Source organism: Saccopteryx bilineata, chromosome 3 (assembly GCF_036850765.1).
Source record: "Saccopteryx bilineata isolate mSacBil1 chromosome 3, mSacBil1_pri_phased_curated, whole genome shotgun sequence".
NCBI classification, from domain to species: Eukaryota; Metazoa; Chordata; class Mammalia; order Chiroptera; family Emballonuridae; genus Saccopteryx; species Saccopteryx bilineata.
In genome coordinates this window covers 307,111,088-307,135,187 of record NC_089492.1, presented here as the reverse complement: position 1 = coordinate 307,135,187, position 24,100 = coordinate 307,111,088, and the positions used below count along the sequence as shown (strand labels likewise).

The following is a 24,100-nucleotide window of genomic DNA, read 5'->3' as shown; positions in this document are numbered from 1 at the left end:
ATTGCTAACTTTATATAAATGGAACCATACAGTCATGTTCTTTTGTGTCTGGCTTCTTTTGCTCAATATTTTGTGGGGAAAATCACCTAAGGTGTTGCATATAGCAGTAGTTAATTTCTTTTCATTGCTTGTAATATTCCATTGTGTGATTATAGCTCTGTTTATCCATTTTGCTATTAATGGACATTTGTGTTGGGGACTGTAAAGTAAACAGGGTATTTTGCAGTTTGGATGTCTAGGAGACAGAGGTGTTGGGCCCAACCCCCCACCTCACCCGCCTAATTAACAAAGGGCTGTGCTTCAGTGCTAGTCCTGCCCACCCCTGTTCCTTGGAAGAGACTGGAAGCATGTTTCTTCTTGGTGTAAAGTTAGATTGTCTGGTATGGTGGGGGTTGTCTTTGAGTTGCCTTGGAAACTTAATTGAATTGCTAATGGCCCACGTTGCCCAGGAATAAAGATGGATGTCTTTCTGGGGGCGGCCATGTTTTGGCGGCAGAACAGTAGTGACTGTTGCCAGGCTATAACATCCTCCTGAATCCATCCTGTATGTATATATATTTTAAGTCTCTGTCTATCTTTAATTCAATTTCGTACCTTTTCCCGCTCAGGACCCTGGAATATACTTGTTGCGGCTGGCCCGTGGCACATTTGGATTGTTACTTACTCATATCTATTATGACTAATGCTATGTGACCATTTTTGTACATACATTTTGGAGCATGAAAATTCTGTTTGGTATATACTTAGTGGAATTTCTGATGTGTGGGTATGCTGTATACAAGGAGAAATTTCAAATGCCCCAAACCAGTCATAATGGTTTTGCTTTAAAAAAAAAATATTTTATTTATTTATTTTAGAGAGAGGAGAGAGAGAGAGAGAGAGAAAGGCAGGGGAGAGGAGTGGGAAGCATCAACTCATTTCTCATATGTGCCTTGACCCAGCAAGCTTAGGGTTTTGAACCGGAGATCTCAGCATTCCAGGTCAGTGCTCTATCCACTAATGAGAGATTCTTAACATACTTCTCTCAGTAACAGAACAAAGAGACAGTCCTGAAGGCTATAGATTAACTAGGGTCAGCAAACTTTTTCTGTATAAGGGCAGATAGTAGGTATTTTAGGCTCTGCTGTCTAGAAGGTCTGGATGCATCTACTCAACTCTTCTATGGTAATTGGGAAGTAGCCACAGATTACATGAACAAATGGGTGTTGTTGGGGACTGAAAAGCCAACAGGGTTTTTGCAGTTTAGATTTTTGGGGGACAGAGGTGCAGGGAACTGGCTGTAAGCTGACAGTCTGCCCATCCCCCCACCTCACTTCCCTGATTAGGTTGCAAAAGGCTGTTAAGCTGTAGTGCTGGATTGTTTATACTCATTCTACCCCTCCTGTCCCCTGGAAAAACTGGAGGCAAGTTTCTTCTATCCTTTGTTTTTCTTTTTCTGTTTTTTTTTTTTTTTTAATTTTATTCATTTTAGAGAAAGGAAGAGAGAAAGAGAGAAGGGGGAGGAGCAGGAAGCATCAACTCTCATATGTGCCTTGACCAGGCAAGCCCAGGGCTTTGAACCGGTGACCTCAATGTTCCAGGTTGATGCTTTACCCACTGCGCCCCACAGGTCAGGCCTAACCTTTGTTTTGTGTAAAGTTAAGGTGTTATGTCTGGTGGGAGTTTTCTGCACTTGGTAAAAATTCTTAGGTTGGCTTGGAAACATGATTAGAGAGCTCATTGATTTGCCAATGGCCCACTTTGCCCTATAAATAAAGCAAGATGCAGTTTTTGAGTGAGCTCTGTTTTTGCCAGCAGCTTTGCAGAGCGCTCCAGAACCCATTCTTTTATTCTTGAAGCATATTTTCTTAATTTCGTGCCGTTCCCACTCAGGAACTGGGATTACTAGCTGTGCTGGTTCGTGGCAAGTGGTGCCCGAACAGGGACCTGAGAAAGGGAAAACTAAACTAAAAGCAGGTGACGGAACTCCCCAAGGGCATGCAGTAAGTAATACTTTTTTTTAATTTTTTATTTTATTTATTCATTTTTTAGAGAGGAGAGAGACAGAGAGAGAGAAGGAGGAGGAGCTGGAAGCATCAACTCCCATATGTGCCTTGACCAGGCAAGCCCAGGGTTTTGAACCGGCGACCTCAGCATTTCCAGGTCGACGCTTTATCCACTGCACCACCACAGGTCAGGCCAAAGTAATACTTTTGAGTCAAGTTTGGGGGAGAGTATAATTGGAAGTAATAAATTATAGGACAGTTAGGATCAAAAGTCCTGAGGGACCTTTTTCTTTTTGTACAGATGTTTTTATTTGAGGAGAAGCTGTTGTTTGATCAGATTGAGGTAGAAACAGAGAGATATATATGAGAAGACTTTGGAGTCTGAGGATGACTCGGGAGATGAGAATATTGTGGCTGTGGCCGTTTTAACCTTTGCGCCTCTGCAGCCCTCTGCTCTTTATTATGCTTATCAGGTTGCTCCCAGGGTCTTTATCTCAGACCTATGGAGATTCCTGCTCCAACAAGCTTTAGATTAGGCTCGAGATATAGGGGATTGTATCAGAATATGCGCTGATATTGGGCCTTCATACATGCAATGCCTGGCTATTGCCACAGCACTTAAAGCAAAACAAACGAAAGAAGGAAGGTTGAGGAAGTACTTCTTCCATGAATCTTGTTTTATTTTTTATTTTTTTGGATCTTGTTTTCAATGTGGGGGTTTAAAACGTTTTGCTAGAAATTGCCCTGCTCCCCCCCAGATATCAGGCTCGGCCTCTCCCACAAGGGCAGCCAGCACCTAAAGCTCCAGACCTCTGCCCACTCTGTGGGAGAGGGAAATATTGGGTGAATGAGTGTAAGTCTAAGTATACTACCAAAGGGCAGGCTAATTTGGTTGAGCTAATGCATCTGTTATTCAGGGAAATGGACAACAGAGCCTTTCCCGCCCCCATCAACTAAGTTTGCCGCTCAGCTAAAATTGAGGTAGAGAAATCTCAGCATAATCAATCTGAACTGCCAGTTGCAGCAGCTATTGGAATTTGAGAATGAATAGAAGACTCAGATGTTAGGAAAGCTACAGCTTTTCCTGTTATTATCTAATTTCTTTAAAGTTTTAGCTACAATCCTCTGAACTATCATTTTGTTTCTTTCCTATTCTTTGCCGGGAAATTTGGGGGGGGGAACTGAGGTGGATCTGGCTATACAGAGTTTTCATGTGGCCACCTGAGATTTTTCTCAAGAAAGTTTTGATTAGTATGACCGTCGTTTTTTCCCTATCAAAAAATGCCCTGATTAAAATCAGGCAGGCATCTTCTAACCTGGTTGTGCTCTGAAATCCCAGATTTCTCTCTGGTTTGTCTGATTCTTGTGTTTAATCTTTGTTTAATGTTGTCTAAAATGTGTCTTTTTAAGGCCTGAATTAAGTTCTTGTGTGCAAAAATTGGAAATGCCAGCTCTAATATTGAAAAAATAAAGTGATTTCATCCCTACGGTGGGTCAAATAAGTTTGCAAATATGATGTATATATGTTTGCTCGCTTATAGTTTGCATTGGGTATGAGTGACAGGCTATAAGCAGGCAGGGTTTTTATAGCCTAAGGCTCAGTTTTAAGACTAAGCCTTTCCCACCCTTTTAGTTCTAAGATCTTCTCAACACTAGGTTTTTCCCCACACCCTTGACTGTTGCATGATGTGGGGTGGTGCACTGTTATGAGGAATCCCATTTATGCCTCCGGTAAGTGGCTTTGTATCAGAGACTTCCTTATTTGTATACTGGCTTGAAGGTTTTGATTTTCTACACTATAAAATGAGACAGACCAGGGGCTTTCTCTCTCAGTTCCTGAAACTAGCATTGCAAGGAGAAGCAGCCAAGATGGCAGAGTGCTGAAGGAGAAGCCAGTTTGTGCAAAGTTTGTGCAGAGAGAAGGAGATGGGAAACAGAGGTGAATAAGGCTGGTTACCTTTGATTCTAGGAAACTTGGATGAGTCAGTGGATTTGGGAGCCCTGAATGGAAAGGGAAGTGTTTTCCCACTGTGTGTATTTCTTGCCTGCTGGGTGCGAGCTAGGATTAAACAAAATGGCCCACCAGTTCTTGGCTCTGTTGTTTTATTACCATCTGTCCAAATCAAATGCGAGGCTGATGGTGGCTGTGGTTACTGGCCATACACCTACATTTTTTAAAAAATTGGAACTTGTAAGGAGCTCTCATTTAAATTTAAATAAGATGGAATATGGATCCTAAAGACTTGCTAATTTGGTCGAGCTAATGCATCTGTTATTTTTAAGCAACACTGGTTTTGGGGTTTTTTTTCTCTTGACTAGAAAAGTGTAAATTTTGCATGACCTGTGGTGGCGCAGTGGATAAAGTATCGACCTGGAAACACTGAGGTCACTAGTTCGAAACCCTGGGCTTGCCTGGTCAAGGCACATATGGGAGTTGGTGCTTCCTGCTCCTTCCCCCTTCTCTCTCTCTCTCTCTCTCTCTCTCTCTCTCTTTCTCTCTCTCCCCTCCCCCTCTCCTCTATGAAATGAATAAATAAAATTTTTTTAAAAAAGAGTAAATTTTTTTTTACAATGGGAAGATAACAAAAGTCATACTGGATTTTTCCAGCCTTAATGTGCTCTCTAAATTGCCTATTAATTAATGGGGTAGAAATGTTTTGAAAAATATGGGAGTGTTACTTGGAAAAGCATTAACTATATTTTGTCAGACTTTTGGAATTAACATAAGGACAGGTAGTTCTTACAATCCTCAGGGTCAAGGCATTATAAAGCATGCCCCAGCAAATGCTTAAAGGTCAGTTCTAAAAAATAAAAAAGGGGGAGTCATATCCTGGAACACCTGCAAATCTTCTTTATCATGCTTTTTACTTAAAAAAATTTTTTGAATGCTGATGTACAGGGGCATTCAGCAGCTTGTCGGGAGCCGATCCACTAATGCTGGCTAACTAGGTCACAGCAGAAGAAGATCCACAACTGCTGGTTGACAAAGTCACAGCAAAAGAAGATAGAGTCACCGCAGTAAAGACCAACAGCTGCGGGTTGACAAAGTCACCGCAAAAAGAATAGGCACAACGATACTTCCCCCTTTGACTTTTTGAATTAATCTGGCCTTATATCCCCCCTTTTTCTGGGTGTGTGCTATTATTTGTGGCACAGGGATAATAGTACCGTGCTTTCCCTGTAGATTTGTAGTAATTTTTTTGGAAATGAGACAAAAGGTGTAAGTTCCACAGAAAAGCCTGTAAGCCCCTTGATCTGGGCTCGTAAACATAAGAGGCCTGGCTATGATATCCCTCGTAAAGGGTTAAGTTTGTAGGAGAATTTCTTCTTAATCATGTTAGAAAGAATAGATTGTGACTTGTGAATGGGTAGAAGGCAGTGGCTGTGCACAGAGCACCTTTTGGCCTTCACTTAATTCATCATTTTTCCTCCCTAGCCTTTTCATGTAATAGAGTAGAGAAACTTTCCTTTCTTTTTGCTTATTTGATCTGCAAATAGTGGAACACTCTAAGAAGAATATAGTTAGAATTTACTAGTATATGAATATAGTAAATAAATAAAGTTTAACTAGACATTAAAATCTTAGGTAAAGTGGAGTGGAGTGGCCTGTTGCGTGGCCTTGGATAGGAGTGCAGCTGGCTAGTAAGAATGTTTTGTTAAGAAACTTGTTTTATGACTAAAGGCAGTTACTGGGCTTTCTCAGTGAGACATTCTCATGAGATTTATATACTTTCCCAAGGTTTTTCGTTCAGATAATAAAGAGGAATATGGAAGAATCCATAGAAACAATAGCAATTAATGCCTTCTGATATTATGATGCTACTAAGCTATCTTGCAGGTGCACTCTATATATCTTTAAGCAAAAGTTACTCTTGATGTTATGACAATTTCTTAATAAGCAAGCCTTTTGAAGTCTTGTGAGAAAAGTTAGGACACTGCATAAACTCAAGGCCATTTGCCTAAGCAAGCGGTGGTCCTTTGCTAGTCCTTAATGATTTTGTCTGTTAATCTCTCTCTGCCCCTTGACTCACAACAACAGTAAAGTTGAGTTATTAATTAGTACTAATCCTTTAAAAGCTTTCACCGATGTTATCGCTATTCAAGTTATTTTTTAATTGTACTTTGAATGATTTGCCACCTGATTTGTAGTTTATAGATATAAATTAACTGTTATCTGGAAACATGTAAACATAGTGAAACAGAAGCAATGATTAATACCATGTAATTGTAACTTGGTGTGTGTGTATAAAAAAGGAGCTGTACTAGCATTTGGTAAAGATGCCTGGCAGTAAATGCTAACTACAGAATAAAGAGAAAGAAAAGAATTCGGCTCTCTCACTCGATTTTCACTGATGCCGTCTCCTCCTGTGGGACCCCTGGATCCCCCCCGGGGCTGGACCCCAGAGTTTGCACCTGAAACAAGGACCTACAGGTAATCCCCCCTCATTGTCTCGGGATGGCTAGGACTCCACTCAGGGTGCTGCAGACCCCCCTGTAAGAAAGACAGGGTGAGGATAGGTGGAGAATTTCAGAACTTAAGATTTTGAGAAGTCATGGGCCATACTGAGTCTAAAGAAAGAAGACTCTTTATGAAAGTCATTAAGTATACACTTTCCCAAAAAGGAGTTAAGGTCTCCTCTAAACAAGTAGCTCATTTTATGAAATTCGTACAAAAATGTTCTCCATGGTTTCCAGATGAGGGAACACTTAGTTTCGAGAAATGGGTTAAAGTTGGAGAAGATTTAAAACTTTATTATGAGCTACATGGACCAGAAAAGGTCCCAGTTGATGCATTTGCTTTATGGAGCTTGATTAAAGATGCCTTAAATCCAGAACATGAGATGCATAAACTTTCTAAGGCAACTGCTCCTCCAAAAGAAGAGACTCCGTTAATTAGAAGTAAAAGGCAGTCTCAAGATACTACAAATCATGCTATGGCCTCTTTAAAATTAAGTAAATATCAGAATGATAGTGAAAATCATTTATCTCCAAAAGATGAGGCTGAATTAGAAGATGAGGCAGCTAAAAATAATAGGGATAATGAGGATTGGAAGTCAAAAACAGTCTTGCCCATATTATATTCCTCCAAGACTGACAAAAAGGATGAAAATAAGGCTATTAAAATGTCTTTGCCTCTACCAGTACAATCACCAGATGTTAATGAAAAGAAAAAATAATCAGAATTAACAGGGTTGCAGAAGGCAATTCAAGCTTCTTGCCACCAAGGGGAAACTGATTTGGCATTATGTTTTCCTATGGCTGTGGATGGTGAATTTGATAATGAGGAGAATCCTACATGGGAGCCGCTTCCTTATAAATTATTGAAAGAGGTGAAAATGGCTTGCAGTCAATATGGACCCACCTCTCCTTATACTATGTCTTTGGTGGAAACAGTTTCTCATAATTGGATGACTCTTTACGATTGGGAACAAGTGGCTAAAGCTTGTTTATCTGGAGGAAATTGTCTCCTTTGGAGAGCTGAATGTAAGAAGCAAGCTAAACAGCAGGCAGTTGGGAATCGGAGGACTCATAATCCTGTGATTGGAGGAATGATTGCGGGAGAGGGAGAGTTTGCTGGTGTTAGTGAACAGTTAAAACTTTCTAAACCGGCTTTGATACGAGTGAATGGTTGTGCTATATCAGCTTGGAGAAAGTTGCCGGCTTTGTCTGGTGAAAATGTTACTGTGGTAGGAGTAAAACAGAGAGGTGATGAACCTTGTGGGAAGTTTGTTGCTCGGTTGATTCAAGCAGTGAGAGGAGTTGTTTCGGATGAGGCAGCAGGAGATATTATAATTAAACAGTTGGCTTATGAAGATGATGATTCCACTTGCCAGGCCATGTTGCGGTCAGTGAGGAGAGAAGGAACGATAGGGGATTTCATCAAAGCCTGTCAGGATGTAAATCCTGCTTTTGTTCAGGGAGTAACTATTGCTGCAGCTTTAAAAGGAGAAACGTATCCTCAATTTATTAAGACTATGTATCAAGGAAAAATGCCTTCTGTCAATGAAGCTTCCTCTAAGAGAAGTCTTACTTGCTTTACTTGTAATCAAACGGGCCACGTTAGCCAACAATGCCCTAACAAGAGTGGGCAAGCAGGCCCAGGAGTGCAAGGGACAGCTCCCATAATTAATAATGCTAATAATAATGTCCCATTGCCTAAGACTTTGTGTCCACACTGTCAAAAAGGATATCATTGGGCAAAGCAGTGTCGTTCTAAATTTCACAAAAACGGACAGCCATTAGAACCAAAGTTAGGAATAGAATGGCAGCCCCCACATAATCCAAATCTGACAAGTAATCAAAATAGCAATCAGGGAAACTGGCAAGGGGGCCAGCCTCAGGCCCCAATAACAATTGGGGCCAGCCTGAATCCATTTGTCAACTCCGGTCTCTCTCAGACCTCACCCGGGCCTCTCACGTGGCAGGCAAGAATTCTACTACTGAACCACCCATGCCTCCATGCAAAATATGAGAAGCAAGCCTCTTGTGGGGGTTGAAATGGAGGGATTTTGGCTCCGGTTGTAGCAGCTATTAGAATTTAAGAATGATTAGAGACTGAGATGAGTTTTAAAATTGTGTTATTATCTGATTTTCTTTAGTAAAATAGAAGGACTTAAGAGTTTGGAAAAATTACAGGTTTTTTTTGTTCTCCTCTTTCTCTCAACTCATTTTATTTCTTTCCTGTTCTATGCCTGAAAAGAGGGCAAAGGGAACACCTGTTTGGATATGGCTAAACAGAATCTCATAAACGGCCGTTCTTGAAACTTTTCAAGAGAGAGTTCTGTTTAGTTCCTATCCAATATGTTCCAATCAAAATTGCTCTGTGGAAATGCAAATCAAAACAGCAATGAGATACCACCTCACACCTGTTCAATTAGCTATTATTAGCAAGACAGGTAATAGCAAATGTTGGAGAGGCTGTGGAGAAAAAGGAACCCTCATACACTGTTGGTGGGAATGTAAAGTAGTACAACCATTATGGAAGAAAGTATGGTGGTTCCTCAAAAAACTGAAAATAGAACTACCTTATGACCCAGCAATCCCTCTACTGGGTATATACCCCCAAAACTCAGAAACATTGATACGTAAAGACACATGCAGCCCCATGTTTATTGCAGCATTGTTCACAGTGGCCAGGACATGGAAACAACCAAAAAGCCCATCAATAGATGACTGGATAAAGAAGATGTGGCACATATACACTATGGAATACTACTCAGCCATAAGAAATGATGACATCGGAACATTTACAGCAAAATGGTGGGATCTAGATAACATGATACGAAGCGAAATAAGTAAATCAGAAAAAACCAGGAACTGCATTATTCCATACGTAGGTGGGACATAAAAGTGAAACTAAGAGACATTGATAAGAGTGTGGTGGTTACGGGGGGGGGGGGGGGGGAATGGGAGAGGGAAAGGGGGAGGGGGAGGGGCACAAAGAAAACAAGATAGAAGGTGACAGAGGACAATCTGACTTTGGGTGACGGGTATGCATCATAATTGAACGACAAGATACCCTGGTCTTGTTATCTTTGAATATATGTATCCTGATTTATTGATGTCACCCCATTAAAAAAATAAAATTATTTAATAAAAAAAAATTGCTCTGTGTAAAAATCAAGCAGGCCATATTCTAATCTCTAAAATCCCGGGTTTCTCTCTAATTTGTCTGGTTTGTCTACTTTGTCTGATTCGTGTTTGTGTTTGGTCTTTGTTTAATGTTGTCTAAATGTGATTTTTTACATTCTTGCATGCAAAAATTGAATATGCTGGCTCTAATATTATAAAAATACCATCCCTACAAATTTATAATTTTAATTGAAACAAGTAAAGCGCACTCATTTAAATTTAAATAATATGAAATATAAATCCTAAAGACTTGTTGATTTTGACTAAACTGCTTCAAGCTTCAGGCTGCTTGCTGCCACTGCAGAGCATGAAGCAGAGTAAATTTGCCTAACAAAGGTGTAGATTTTTTTTTAATATAGAGAAATAATAAAAGCCACACTAGAATTTTCCAGCTTTAACGTGTTCTTTAAATTGCCTGTTAATTAATGGAGTAGAAATGTTTTTATAAATACAAAAAACTCATATACTGGAACTCCTACAAATCTTCTTTATCATGCTTTTTACTTTAAAAAATTTCTTTTGAATGCTGATATACAGGATTATTCAACACCTGAGACACTGGAATCTGGATCTGGATAAGCCTAAACCAATGGCAAAGTGGAAGGATTTATTGACAGGTCAATGGAAAGGTCCAGATGTAATTTTAACTCAAGGGAGAGGGTATGCTTGTATATTTCCACAGGACGCTGACTCGCCTCTTTGGATCCCAGACCGGCTGATTCGCCATGCCTCGCCGGAGGTCTCCTATGCCGCCACTGCCCCCTCCTTATCTCCCTCCTCCTCCTTATACACCATCCAGCCCGGAGGAGACTTCTGTGCCACCCGCGTCATCAGTGACTTCCCAGCAGAGGTCATCAAGGAGCTCTCCGTATGATCCTGTTACTTGAGGGATACAGCGATTGTCACTACAGGGAGCTAGACGACCTCCCTATCAACGTATGGCTCGCTCTACTCGAACTGTCAACCCACCAACCTGGGGCCAGTTGAAGGCGTTGTGTGAAAGGGCTAATTCAATTTGTCGTCAACAAAATATAGAGCGTAACCCTGTTAATATGTTTATTGCCATGCTAGCTGTACTTTCAATTCAGGTACTTAATGTTGAGGCTACTGGACAAAACAAATCTTATTGGGCTTATATTCCAAATCCACCATTAGTTAAGCCTGTTACTTGGGGAGGAGATGATATACCTGTGTTTAATAATCATACTAAGTTTTTGGGAGAATCATGTAGTTCTTTTATTATGCATAAAACTGATTCAAATTTCTCATTTCATGGAAAAACGGATAAGGTACCTATATGTTTTATGTTTAATAATACTCACAAGATTTCTGGGTGTTTTTCTACTACACTTAAGACTATTTTGACTGACTCTCCTAAAAGTAATAAACCTGGACACCCAACAAGAGACTTATGGTCTCTCACAATTTTAATGCCTGGAGGCCCTGACACCCATGAGTATAATCCTGTTACATTGCCTCCTAAGGGATTTCACCCATGTAAACTTTATCCTCCAAAAAAGGCAACTCAAAAGCCTTACTGGTGGTCTGTGGAGAATAGATTTGGTTTTCCCCCATGGCAAGAATGTGCATATTACAATTATATGAATTATACTGCATATGCTGTTAATTTCACTGTACAAGATTGGTCTAGTCCTTATTTTGAATATGATTATAGAAAATTAGTGCAGGAAATGAGAGACGATTACAGTTGGTCAAATAAATATAATCCTTTAAATAAAATCATCACACGTTGGCAGTCTGCTGGATGGATACCTGCACAGCTGACTTATCAGAATGAATTAACCACCGGGTATCAAACAAAGCTTTGGCAGCGAATTGCAGCTGCTGCACCAGCATATTTGGTTAGGCCTTGCCCTTATCCTGTTCAAAATATTTTTGTTCAGGCTTGTGTACAGGCTCCTTATGTACTCTTAATTGCTACAATGGACAGTAATCTTTCTGTTAGTACTTATAATTCTATGTTTAGCATTTCCTGCTCTCGCTGTGTTTTAACAAACTGTCTATCTATTGACACCAAAGCTCAAGTTATGTTTATTTTGCGGCAGCCACCTTATGTGATGTTACCTGTTAGTCTGTCTCAGCCTTGGTATGATGACCCAGGGTTGTATGCACTACAGGCTGCTTCTGAAGCGCTTGCTCACCATCGAGGAAAGCGATTTGTTGCCGAATTGATTTTGGGAATTACTGCTCTTATTGTTATTATAGAATCTGTAGCTGCTTCCACCACTGCTTTAGCTCAATCAGTTCACACTGCAAATCATGTGAATAGTTTATCTCGTAATATATCTCTTGCATTAGCAGTACAGGAGACTATAGATAGGAAGTTAGAATTGAAAGTGAATGCTTTAGAGGAGGCTTTTATTCACATATGTAATAAGTTGTTAGCTCTGAAGGCTAGAATGACCCTTAGATGCCATGCAGGATTCAAGTGGATATGTGTGACTCCTTTAGAATACAATCAGTCTATCATAGCATGGAATAATGTACAGAATCATTTGTTAGGGGTATGGAATAATAGTGATATTAGTTTAGATTTGAGGAAACTACATCAGCAAATACAAAACTTAGGACATTCAGGCTCTTTAGTCTCTGCCTCAGAAGTAGCTGATCAATTTGTTGAAAACATTAAAAGTATGTTTTCTATGCATGGCCTAACCTCTTTGGCTACTGATATAGGCATAATAATAGCTGTGGCAATTATCACTCTTCTTGTCCTTCCAGTCATGTTCCGACTCTTAAACAGCAATCTCAGAGAAACAACGGTGAAAATACAAAAGCTTTATTTAAATAATAAAAAAGGGGGAGATGTCGGGAGCCGATCCACTAATGCTGGCTAACTAGGTCACAGCAGAAGAAGATCCACAACTGCTGGTTGACAAAGTCACAGCAAAAGAAGATAGAGTCACCGCAGTAAAGACCAACAGCTGCGGGTTGACAAAGTCACCGCAAAAAGAATAGGCACAACGATACTTCCCCCTTTGACTTTTTGAATTAATCTGGCCTTATATCCCCCCTTTTTCTGGGTGTGTGCTATTATTTGTGGCACAGGGATAATAGTACCGTGCTTTCCCTGTAGATTTGTAATAATTTCTTTGGAAATGAGACAAAAGGTGTAAGTTCCACAGAAAAGCCTGTAAGCCCCTTGATCTGGGCTCGTAAACATAAGAGGCTGGCTATGATATCCCTCGTAAAGGGTTAAGTTTGTAGGAGAATTTCTTCTTAATCATGTTAGAAAGAATAGATTGTGACTTGTGAATAGGTAGAAGGCAGTGGCTGTGCACAGAGCACCTTTTGGCCTTCACTTAATTCATCATATTTCCTCCCTAGCCTTTTCATGTAATAGAGTAGAGAAACTTTCCTTTCTTTTTGCTTATTTAATCTGCAAATAGTGGAACACTCTAAAAAGAATATAGTTAGAATTTACTAGTATATGAATATAGTAAATAAATAAAGTTTAACTAGACATTAAAATCTTAGGTAAAGTGGAGTGGAGTGGCCTGTTGCGTGGCCTTGGATAGGAGTGCAGCTGGCTAGTAAGAATGTTTTGTTAAGAAACTTGTTTTATGACTAAAGGCAGTTACTGGGCTTTCTCAGTGAGACATTCTCATGAGATTTATATACTTTCCCAAGGTTTTTCATTCAGATAATAAAGAGGAATATGGAAGAATCCATAGAAGCAATAGCAATTAATGCCTTCTGATATTATGATGCTACTAAGCTATCTTGCAGGTGCACTCTATATATCTTTAAGCAAAAGTTACTCTTGATGTTATGACAATTTCTTAATAAGCAAGCCTTTTGAAGTCTTGTGAGAAAAGTTAGGACACTGCATAAACTCAAGGCCATTTGCCTAAGCAAGCGGTGGTCCTTTGCTAGTCCTTAATGATTTTGTCTGTTAATCTCTCTCTGCCCCTTGACTCACAACAACAGTAAAGTTGAGTTATTAATTAGTACTAATCCTTTAAAAGCTTTCACCGATGTTATCGCTATTCAAGTTATTTTTTAATTGTACTTTGAATGATTTGCCACCTGATTTGTAGTTTATAGATATAAATTAACTGTTATCTGGAAACATGTAAACATAGTGAAACAGAAGCAATGATTAATACCATGTAATTGTAACTTGGTGTGTGTGTATAAAAAAGGAGCTGTACTAGCATTTGGTAAAGATGCCTGGCAGTAAATGCTAACTACAGAATAAAGAGAAAGAAAAGAATTCGGCTCTCTCACTCGATTTTCGCCGACGCCATCTCCTCCTGTGGGACCCCTGGATCCCCCCCGGGGCTGAACCCCGACAGCAGCTGAGAGACTCTGGAAACCTACAAAGAAAGCCTTCCCTGAAATGCAATGAAAGGACCTGCTCACAGGAATCTGCAAAAGCCAGATCCTGTTGTCCTATGGGGCCGAGGATATGTGTGTGTTTTTCCTAGGTCTGCTGCGGCTCCGCAGGGGGTTCCTGAATGTTTGGTAAAATACCATGAGCCAGGATGAGACACTCACTTATGCTGTCATCCCTTTCTCTGTCAAACCTGTTCCATCTATCAAATCCTCTTAGCACATGCCAAACCTCTTCTCCTGCAAATTCGTACCCTCCTTCATTTGATCCAGCTGATAACGCTGTCCTGTCTTTTTCCAATCAGCTCCAGATACGAAAAAAAGTTTATATAGAAAGAGGAGGGCCCTCAAACCCCTCAGCAAAATCTTCTGAGCATGGCTATTAAGGTCTATAGTGACCAAGAGGAACAGGAAAAGGCAGACAGGGCCCAAAGAGATCAGGCAAAATACCAGCTCTTGGCATATGTCCTTAAAGGCTCCAATACCTCTAAGGCAGGGGTCAGGAACCTTTTTGGCTGAGAGAGCCATGAACGCCACATATTTTAAAATGTAATTCTGTGAGAGCCATACAATATGTTTAACACTAAATACAAGTAAATGTGTGCATTTTATGTAAGACCAACACTTTTAAAGTACAATAAGTCTCTGAATTCTTTTTAATAATGTTGTTATGCTGTTGCTAACCAATGATGAATAATGGTACTTCTTACCATTAATGTGACTTCTGGTGCTGCATGGTTTTGCTGATGGCTTTGTAGTCTGGTTGATACATGGTGAGGTTAAGCTTCATGCAGGCGTTGAGACTTCCAACCATTAAACGTGATCATAGGTTGGTCTTAACATTCTTTAGATGTGAGAAAGACTGCTCACATGCATATGTAGAGCCAAACATTGTCAGTATAGCAATACTCACACGCTGCAGTATGTGGTGTGTGATGGGAAGCGCGTTCCAAGTTTTGACAATCAGCTGGTCTGCAGGTTGAAGTTTTTTCATTTCTCCCCACTTGTGTTTGCTTGCCAGCTCTGCTTGCTGTCGTGCAAGTGTTTCCAAATCTTCATTCAGTGACTTGAACTTATTCACCCACATGTCTGAGGCCTTCAGGTCAGCAGTTTGTAGCTCAAAATCTCTGACGGAGACACCAGGGATGTAACTCAGGTCAGCGCTGTCCACTGCACACTTGTGTGGATGGGTAATGAACTTAAAAAGACGAGTGCGCTCACGAAATTCTCCAAAGTGCACTTTGAATGACTGCAAGAGATTAGATGTGAAGCCTGCTAGCTGCTGGAGATCAAGATGTTGAGCAGGGTCACTTGCTGTGCATGCCTCTTTAAACTCTCCCAGTTTTTCAAAATGTAGTAAATGACCTGTTTCAATGTCAGTGATGAAGAGTTCCAGCTTGTTTTCAAATGCAAACACTTTGTTGAAGGGATAAGACTGTATTTCCAACGCCTTGCATTTTCACATTGAGCTGGTTCAGATGTTCAGTCACGTCCATGAGATAGTAGAACTTTAGGAGCCACTCAGTGTTAGAGGAAGCTTGACATTTTTCATTTCAAAAAAAGTCCAGATTTCACTCAGACAAGCTGTGAAACAGCTGAGCACCTTCCCTCTTGACAACCAACGCACATTGCTGTGCAAAAGCAGACCAGGATAATTATTCCCGACTTCATCCAGCAGTGTTTTAAACTGGTGATCATTTAAAGCTTGGGCAACAATAAAGTTGACCACCCAAATGACCAGCGGCATTACCTCACTAAGCTGCTCGCCACACATCTGAGCACAAAGCGCCTCCTGATGTAGGATGCAGTGAAAACTTAGGATGGGTCTCTTTTCATGTTCATGAAGAAGTGCTACGAATCCTCTGTTTTTTCCCACCATGCACGGAGCACCATCAGTACACTCCAAAATAAGTTTATCCATTGGTAGATATTTTTCTTTAGCGAACTCAGTGAAAGACTTGAATAAATCCTCCCCTCTTCTTGTCTCTTTCATAGGCAAAACAGCAAAACTTTTCTCATGTAATGTGTCACCAACAGCATACCTTGCAATCACGCTGAACTGGGATAAATGGCTTACATCTGTTGACTCATCCAAAGTGAGAGAAAAGAATGGTGCTGCATGTATGTCTTTCACTTGTGTTGCCTCAGTTTGATTTGCCATCATGATGGTACAATCGTGAACAGTTCTTGCCAACAGAGGCATATCTTTTATTTGTTCAATTATCTTGTCTTTCTCTGAAAAGTCGTCAAAAAGTTCATTGGCAACATCAAGCATGACTGTTTTGGCATACTCCCAATCTGTGAATGGCTTTCCGTTTCTCACAATTGCTAAAGCACCAGCAAAGCTAGCCGAATTCCAGTCACCTTGTTGGGTCCAAACACGGAGTTGCTGCTGATAGCTTGCACTCTGCACAGTAGCTCTTGACATACTTTCTTACTGCAGTCCGCCGCTGGATATTTTGATGCAAATGTAGTATGGCATGTGTTGAAGTGCCGCTTTATATTTGACCGTTTCATTGATGCAATTTTATCATTGCATATTAGACACACTGCAGAACCTGCTCTCTCCACAAAGGTGAATTCCTCTGTCCATTCCTGCTGAAAAGTACGATACTCATCTTTTTTTCTTTTAGCTATCTTCTTCGTCAAAAGGGTTTCTGCAATTAGCTAGCTGACTACTTGATTAAAAGCAGTGAAGTTTACTTCCTGACCTCACAATGACTCGTGTACATTACACATTAACCAATAAAAATTTGGTGTTGTCCTGGAGGACAGCTGTGATTGGCTCCAGCCATCTGCAACCATGAACATGAGCGGTAGGAAATGAATGGATTGTAATACATGAGAATGTTTTATGTTTTTAATGTTATTATTATTTTTATTAAAGATTTGTCTGCGAGCCAGATGCAGCCATCAAAAGAGCCACATGTGACTTATGAGCCATAGGTTCCCTACCCCTTCTCTAAGGGGCCTCATAAGACTCCACCAAGGCCCTGCTTCAAGATTGGAAAGGAAGGGCATTGAGCTAAAGCCTGCTTGGCTTCTTGGCCCCTACCAGGGCCATGCCCTTGCTGTGGGAAAAAGGGACACTGGAAGATAGCCTTCCCCCTCACTCCTCCAAGGGAGGTTCAGTCTCTTCCAGCCCTACCCCAGCCATCTCTGACCTAACCTTGCCCAGCCTGCTGGGACTTGCCACTTAAGCTGAAGGTGCCTAGGGCCATCAGCCCCATCTCATGTCACCGTGGATGAGTCTAGGGCAAGGGTCCCCAAACTACGCATGTGGCCCCCTAAGGCCATTTATCTGGCCCCTGCCACACTTCTGGAAGGGGCACCTCTTTCATTGGTGGTCAGTGAGAGGAGCACATTGACCATCTCATTAGCCAAAAGCAGGCTCATAGTTCCCATTGAAATACTGGTCAGTTTGTTGATTTAATTTACTTGTTCTTTATTTTAAATATTGTATTTGTTCCCATTTTGTTTTTTTTTACTTTAAAAAAGATATATGCAGTGTGCATAGGGATTTGTTCATAGTTTTTTTTATAGTCCGGCCCTCCAACTGTCTGAGGGACAGTGAATTGGCCCCCTGTGTAAAAAGTTTGGGGACCCCTTGTCTAGAGTAATCATCCAAGTAGCAGGTAAACTGATCTTATTTCTTATAGACATGGGCCCACTTACTCTGCCTTGCCTGAATATTTGGGTTCTGCTCATTCTTCGAAGATCTCTGTTGTGGGTATTGATGGTCTTATTTTCCTCCCCTTTTGCCATGGATCCACTGCCTTGTTTAATACAGTGTCTCCTCTACACACTCTTTTCTCCTCATGCCTTAATGCCCCATATGCCTATTTTAGGCTGGGATCTACATTCCAAATTCAGAGCCCCCCCCTCTCCTTTTTTGCCCACTTCTGTTACTGATTTCCCTTTACCATCTAGCATAGTGTATCCCAAGGTTCTCCTCACCACCCCACAGCTGCAAAGCTCCAGGGAACGGCCCCCTGGTTTCATCTCTCCAGGTCAAAAAGAACAGATGCTCCGTCTCCCTACATGCTGCAGATGGCCTTGCAGATTACCTGAATCATTGCCAGAAATCCAGCATTGACGTTAAGCTTGAGACAAAAGTTTGATGTGCTAGAAGCAGTGGTCATTGGGACTTGGACGCTAACTGTAGAGTGTGGAAATGTGACAGTTCTAGTGCCGTATATACTTTTCCTGAATGTGTGTGACTCCTGCTCCTTGGGACAGTTCTCAGACTGAAGTGGGGTTGGGTTGCATTTGCAAATAATGTGGAGCGGTGATGGTGTCAACATGAATTTGGTTAAATTACATTAACATACTAAGGACATTCAAAACTGCAAAGATTTTAGAACCCTGCTGTTTTGCTAAGAATTTGCTTGATAATCTAAAAGGCTTTAATCCCTTCATTGTATTAAGACACTTGTTTTGGTATCTGTTAGTATTGGCTATTTTAATTTTGTGTTATTTTATATTTTTCCAGTCTGCCTCCAAATCAGAACATGGGAAATCAGATGAGTATGAATCAAAGCACACAAATTGACATTAAAAAATAGAAAAGGGGGTATGTTGGGGACCAAAAAGCCAACAGTGTTTTTGCAGTTTAGATTTTTGGGGGACAGAGGTGTGGGGAACAGGCTGTAAATCTGCCCAACCACCTACCTCACTTGTTATGTTAAGTTACTAAAGGCTGTTAAGCTATGGTACTGGATTGTTTATATTCATCCTACCCCCCAGGTTCCCCAGAAAGACTGGAGGCAAGTTTCTTTTATCCTTTGTTTTGTGTAAAGTTAAGATGTTATGTGTGGTAGTTTTCTGCACTTGGTAAAATTCTTGGATTGCCTTGGAAATAATGATCAGAGATCTCATTGATTTGCTAATGGCCGACTTTGCCCTATAAATAAAGCAAGAAACAGGTGTGGAGCACGCTCTGTTCTTGCCATCAGCAATTGCAGAGCCCTCCTGATCCCATCCTTTATTTCTTTAAGCCTATTTTCTTAATTCCATGCCATTCCCACTCAGGACCTGGAATTACTAGCTGCGCTAGTTCACGGCACTCTCTCTCTCTTCTTTCTAAAATAAAAATGAAAAAAGCAACACTTAGTAAAAGTACAGACTTTGGAGCCAGGAATAGCTTTTTTCAATTCTTGAGTCTGCCTCCTACAAGATGAGGGGTGGGATGGGGGGGGGGCCTGACAGCATGTCTCAGCTTCCCAACCTACACTTGACCTTAGCCAAAAGACTGACAAGTGATTCAGCTTCCCTACTTAAAAGCCAGGAGTAGGAACATAGTGTCACTAACTAGATAAAGTGATTGAATATTAAAGAAGGTGACATTATCAGCACATAACAAGTTCTAGCAAATGGTAGTCATGATGGTCTCTTCTGCGTGATTCTAGCCAGGACTTTGCAGCAAGGTAGACACGAAGCTGGCAGTGACTGTCATCAAATTCACCCTGACTGGATGTGACTGTTGACTTCCCAATTCCATCTTATGTTGTTGTGGAGTTTTTGTGGAATGGATCGGGATTACTCTTCCATGTCTCTGTGAGAGAATGTGTGTTTGAGAGACACAGAGAAACAGAGAGAGAGAAGCACAGAGACAGACTGTATCTAGATCACACCCACATTTAGCAGTATACCAGTGAATTAATTATTTCCAAGGTATTTATATCTGAATAATGAGATAGTGCATACCCTCAGTGACATCAGACCTTGCCTGCCATTTACTAGAGTTGAGTGACCTTGAGAAATTTAAAAATGCACTTTGGCCTGACCAGGCGGTGGTACAGGGGATAGAGCATCGGCTTGGGATGCTGAAGACCCAGGTTCAAAACCCTGAGGTCACTGGCTTGAGCACAGGCTCATCCAGCTTGAGCATGGGATTATAGACATGACCCCATGGTTGCTGGCTTGAGCCCAAAGGTCGCTGGCTTGAAATCCAAGGTTGCTGGCTTGCATCCAAGGTCGCTGGCTTGAGGAAGGGGTCACTGGCTTGGCTGGAGCCCCGTGGTCAAGGCACATATGAGAAAGCTACCAATGAACAACTAAGGTGCCTCAGCGAAGAACTGATGCTTCTCATCTCTCTTCCTTCCTGCGTGCCTGGAACCTCTCTGTCCCTCTTTCTGTCTCTGTAAAAAAAAATAATAATTAAAAAAAGGAAAGCAATCAGTGAGCAACTAAAGTGCTGCAACTACTAGTTGATGCTTCTCATCTCTATCTCTTCCTGTCTGTCTGTCTCTTGCTGAAAAAAAAAAAGCTCTCTGACACTTTCTCTATCCATTAAAATAGAGTGAGAATATTCTTTTCTTCTTTTTCACAGAGACAGAGAGAGGGTCAGAGAGGGATAGACAGGAACAGACAGACAGGAACTGAGAGAGATGAGAAACATTAATCATCAGTGTTTCGTTGTAATACTTTAGTTGTTCATTGATTGCTCTCTCATATGTGCCTTGACCGTGGGCTTCAGCAGACCGAGTAACCCCTTGCTCAAACCAGCGACCTTGGGTCCAAGCTGGTGAGCTTTTGCTCAAGCCAGATGTGCCCGCACTCAAGCTGGCGACCTCAGGATCTCGAACCTGGGTCCTCCGCATCCCAGTCCAACGCTCTATCCACTGTGCCACCGCCTGGTCAGGCAGGTGAGAATATTCTTTGACATGACCATTCAGTGTTAACTTACATGAAGATCCTGCACCTAGCCCTAGGTCCACACATACAGAAGGTCATCAATTAATTGTATCGGGTATTTTCTCTGAATGGACTCTTATTGGGAAATGGGTACAGAGACAAAGAATTGGTAGATATGTTCTAATTTCACCCTTTCTCTCTGGATATCTATTTTCCTAATCACTTTTATCTTTAATATCTCTTATTATGATCCCCTCCTTATGTGAATAGATTCTTCCAAGTACATTCTCTCTCTCTCTCTTTTTTTTTTTTTTTGCATTTTTCTGAAGCTGGAAACAGGGAGAGATAGTCAGACAGACTCCCGCATGCGCCCGACCGGGATCCACCCGGCACGCCCACCAGGGGCGATGCTCTGCCCACCAGGGGGCGATGCTCTGCCCATCCTGGGCGTCGCCATGTTGCGACCAGAGCCACTCTAGCGCCTGAGGCAGAGGCCAAGGAGCCATCCCCAGCGCCCGGGCCATCTTTGCTCCAATGGAGCCTTGGCTGCGGGAGAGGAAGAGAGAGACAGAGAGGAAGGCGCGGCAGAGGGGTGGAGAAGCAAATGGGCGCTTCTCCTGTGTGCCCTGGCCGGGAATCGAACCCGGGTCCTCCGCACGCTAGGCCGACGCTCTACCGCTGAGCCAACCGGCCAGGGCCTCTCTCTCTCTTTTTTAATTAAATGAGAGCAGGGTAGGAAGACACAGACTCCCTCATGCACCTCCGACTAGCATATACCTGGCAAGCCCCCTAAAGGCAATGCTCTGACTATCTGAGGGTTTGCTCCATTGCTTGATAATCAAGCTACTTTTAGAACCTGAGACAAGGCTCACTGGAGCCATCCTCAGCGCCAGAGGCCAAACTGACTCAAATCAATGGAGCCATGACCATGGAAGGGGGAGAGAGAGACACACACACACAGAAGAGGAGGGGGTGGGGTGGAGAAGCAGATAGTCACTTCTCCTGTGTGCCCTGATTGGGAATTGAACCCAGGGCATCCATATACTGGGCTGACGCTCCACTGAATCAACCAGCCAGGGCCTCTCTTCCTTTTTTTTTCTGTCATTAAAGTGAATCCACTTGGAGGGATTATTTCCAGTACTCTTGAAGTCAGAGGATTTCTATTATCCTTTTTTTTTTTTTTTTTTTTTTTTTTTACAGAGACAGAGAGTCAGAGAGAGGGATAGACAGGGACAGACAGACAGAAAGGGAGAGAGATGAGAAGTATCAATCATTAGTTTCTTGTTGCGCATTGCGACACCTTAGTTGTTCATTGATTGCGTTCTCATACATACCTTGACCGCGGGCCTTCAGCAGACCAAGTAACCCCTTGCTCGAGCCAGCGACCTTGGGTCCAAGCTGGTGAGCTTTTGCTCAAACCAGATGAGCCTGCTCTCAAGCTGGCGACCTCGGGGTCTCGAACCTGGGTCCTTCGCATCCCAGTCCAATGCTCTATTCACTGTGCCGCCGCCTGGTCAGGCGAAGCCAGAGGATTTCTAAAACATCACTGCCCTGGCTCCAATTTTCAAGTCTAATTGTGCCAAACTCCCCAGTCCTCGACCTGTTCTTCACAATACCATTTAAAAAACATTTTCACATTTATTTCTGACTAATTCTTGTCTCTATGACACTTGCAGTAGTCAAGTGTTTTTCCCTCTTTTCCCTGCTGTTAGTGTAAAATTTTTTTCATAAGAAGAAACTTATGCAGCTTCTATTGCAGAATATTTTAGTCTATGTCCAAAACAAAGTCTATGGACAAGATCCTTAGAATGTGGACTTCAGGGGTCAAAGCCTACATCTGTTACTAATTGTGTAACTTTGGGCAGGACCCTTGAACTCTCTGGTTTTCGTATCACCGGCCAAATGGGAATAATAATTACTGTATTTATAATAGTTTGTTGGGTTATCAGGGGGTTCAATGAATCAATATATTTAACATCATGAGACTGGTCTCTGGTGCAGGGCTGAACCTCAGTAAATTTTCACTGTTTCTATCTTTATTTTGCTGGTCTCACAAAACACATGTTATAGTCCACATCCCCTGGTGAGCACAGGTGAAACTGCACGCTTCAGCATGAGCCTGGAGCCTGCTCCAGGAATTGGGTGGATGTAATGTAGCATACTACCACGTCACCTCTCCAGAAGGAAACACTAATTCACCCAGCCCTGATTTGGTTCACGGCCCAATTGTTATTCTTTCTCATGTTCTAGAGTCTCTGACCCTGGCAGGACCCTCGGTGCTGTGGAAAAGGAAGGCGGTCATGTTGAGTAAGGTCAGTGTGAGAGGTTTCTTTCGCAGGAGCTCAGTAATGCTGTCTTTAGGTTTCACATCTGTGTGTGTGTGTGTGTGTGTGTGTGTGTGTGTGAGAGAGAGAGAGAGAGAGAGAGAGAGAGAGAGAGAGAGATAGGGACAGACAGACAGAAGGGAGAGAGATGAGAAACATCAATTCTTTGTTGGGGCTTCTTAGTTGTTCATTGATTGCTTTCTCATATGTGCCTTGATGGGGGGCTACAGCAGACCGAGTGACCCCTTGCTCAAGCCAGTGACCTTGGGCTCAAGCCAGAGACCATGGGGTCATGTCTATGATCCTATGCTCAAACCCACAACCCTGCGCTCAAGCTGGTGAGCCTGCACTCAAGCCAGCCACCTTGGAGTTTTGAACCTGGGTCCTCTGAGTCCCAGTCCGACGCTTCATCCACTGTGCCACCCCATGATTAAGTGGGTCTCACAACTCTTTCAAGAGCCAACATCATTCCTCCACAGAAAAGTCTCCTTGTGACCGACAAGCAAATGGGTGTTGTTACAATTTGTGCTGAAGGAGGAAAACTAGAGGAAACACATAAATAGATCACAAAATGCAGAGGTATGGGAGGTAAACTGATTTACAGGTGGATCTAACTAGTCCCAGTCTCTAACCAGATCTCTCATTTCTAGTCTTCAGGCTGAGCTGCTTTCTTTACTTTTTATTTTTTTTATTTTTTTATTTTTATTTTTTATTTTTTTACAGGGACAGAGAGAGAATCAGAGAGAGGGATAGATAGGGACAGACAGACAGGAATGGAGAGAGATGAGAAGCATCAATCATCAATTTTTTGTTGCAACACCTTAGTTGTTCATTGATTGCTTTCTCATATGTGCCTTTACCGCGGGCCTTCGGCAGACCGAGTAACCCCTTGCTGGAGCCAGCGACCTTGGGTCCAAGCTGGTGAGCTTTCTGCTCAAGCCAGATGAGCCCGCGCTCAAGCTGGCAACCTCGGGGTCTTGAACCTGGGTCCTCCACATCCCAGTCCGACGCTCTATCCACTGCGCCACCGCCTGCTCAGGCACTTTCTTTACTTTTGGGGGCACAATCTCCCTGTCATGTGGAATCTCTCATGATATTCCAACAATAGTATCATTATATATTGATGTAATATCTTATTCTTATATACGATTTTCTTTGTTCCCTGAT

The 24,100-nt window shown here is 42.0% G+C and overlaps 1 long non-coding RNA gene across 1 annotated transcript in view; it reads left to right on the top strand.

Annotated features, from left to right (window-relative positions):
* LOC136332082 (uncharacterized) overlaps nt 1-24,100 on the top strand; it is a 35,172-nt gene that overhangs the window by 4,306 nt on the left and 6,766 nt on the right. The window contains exon 2 of the long non-coding RNA XR_010730592.1: nt 22,860-22,921. This is a non-coding gene — a long non-coding RNA (uncharacterized lncRNA). The remainder of the gene's footprint in view (nt 1-22,859; nt 22,922-24,100) is intronic.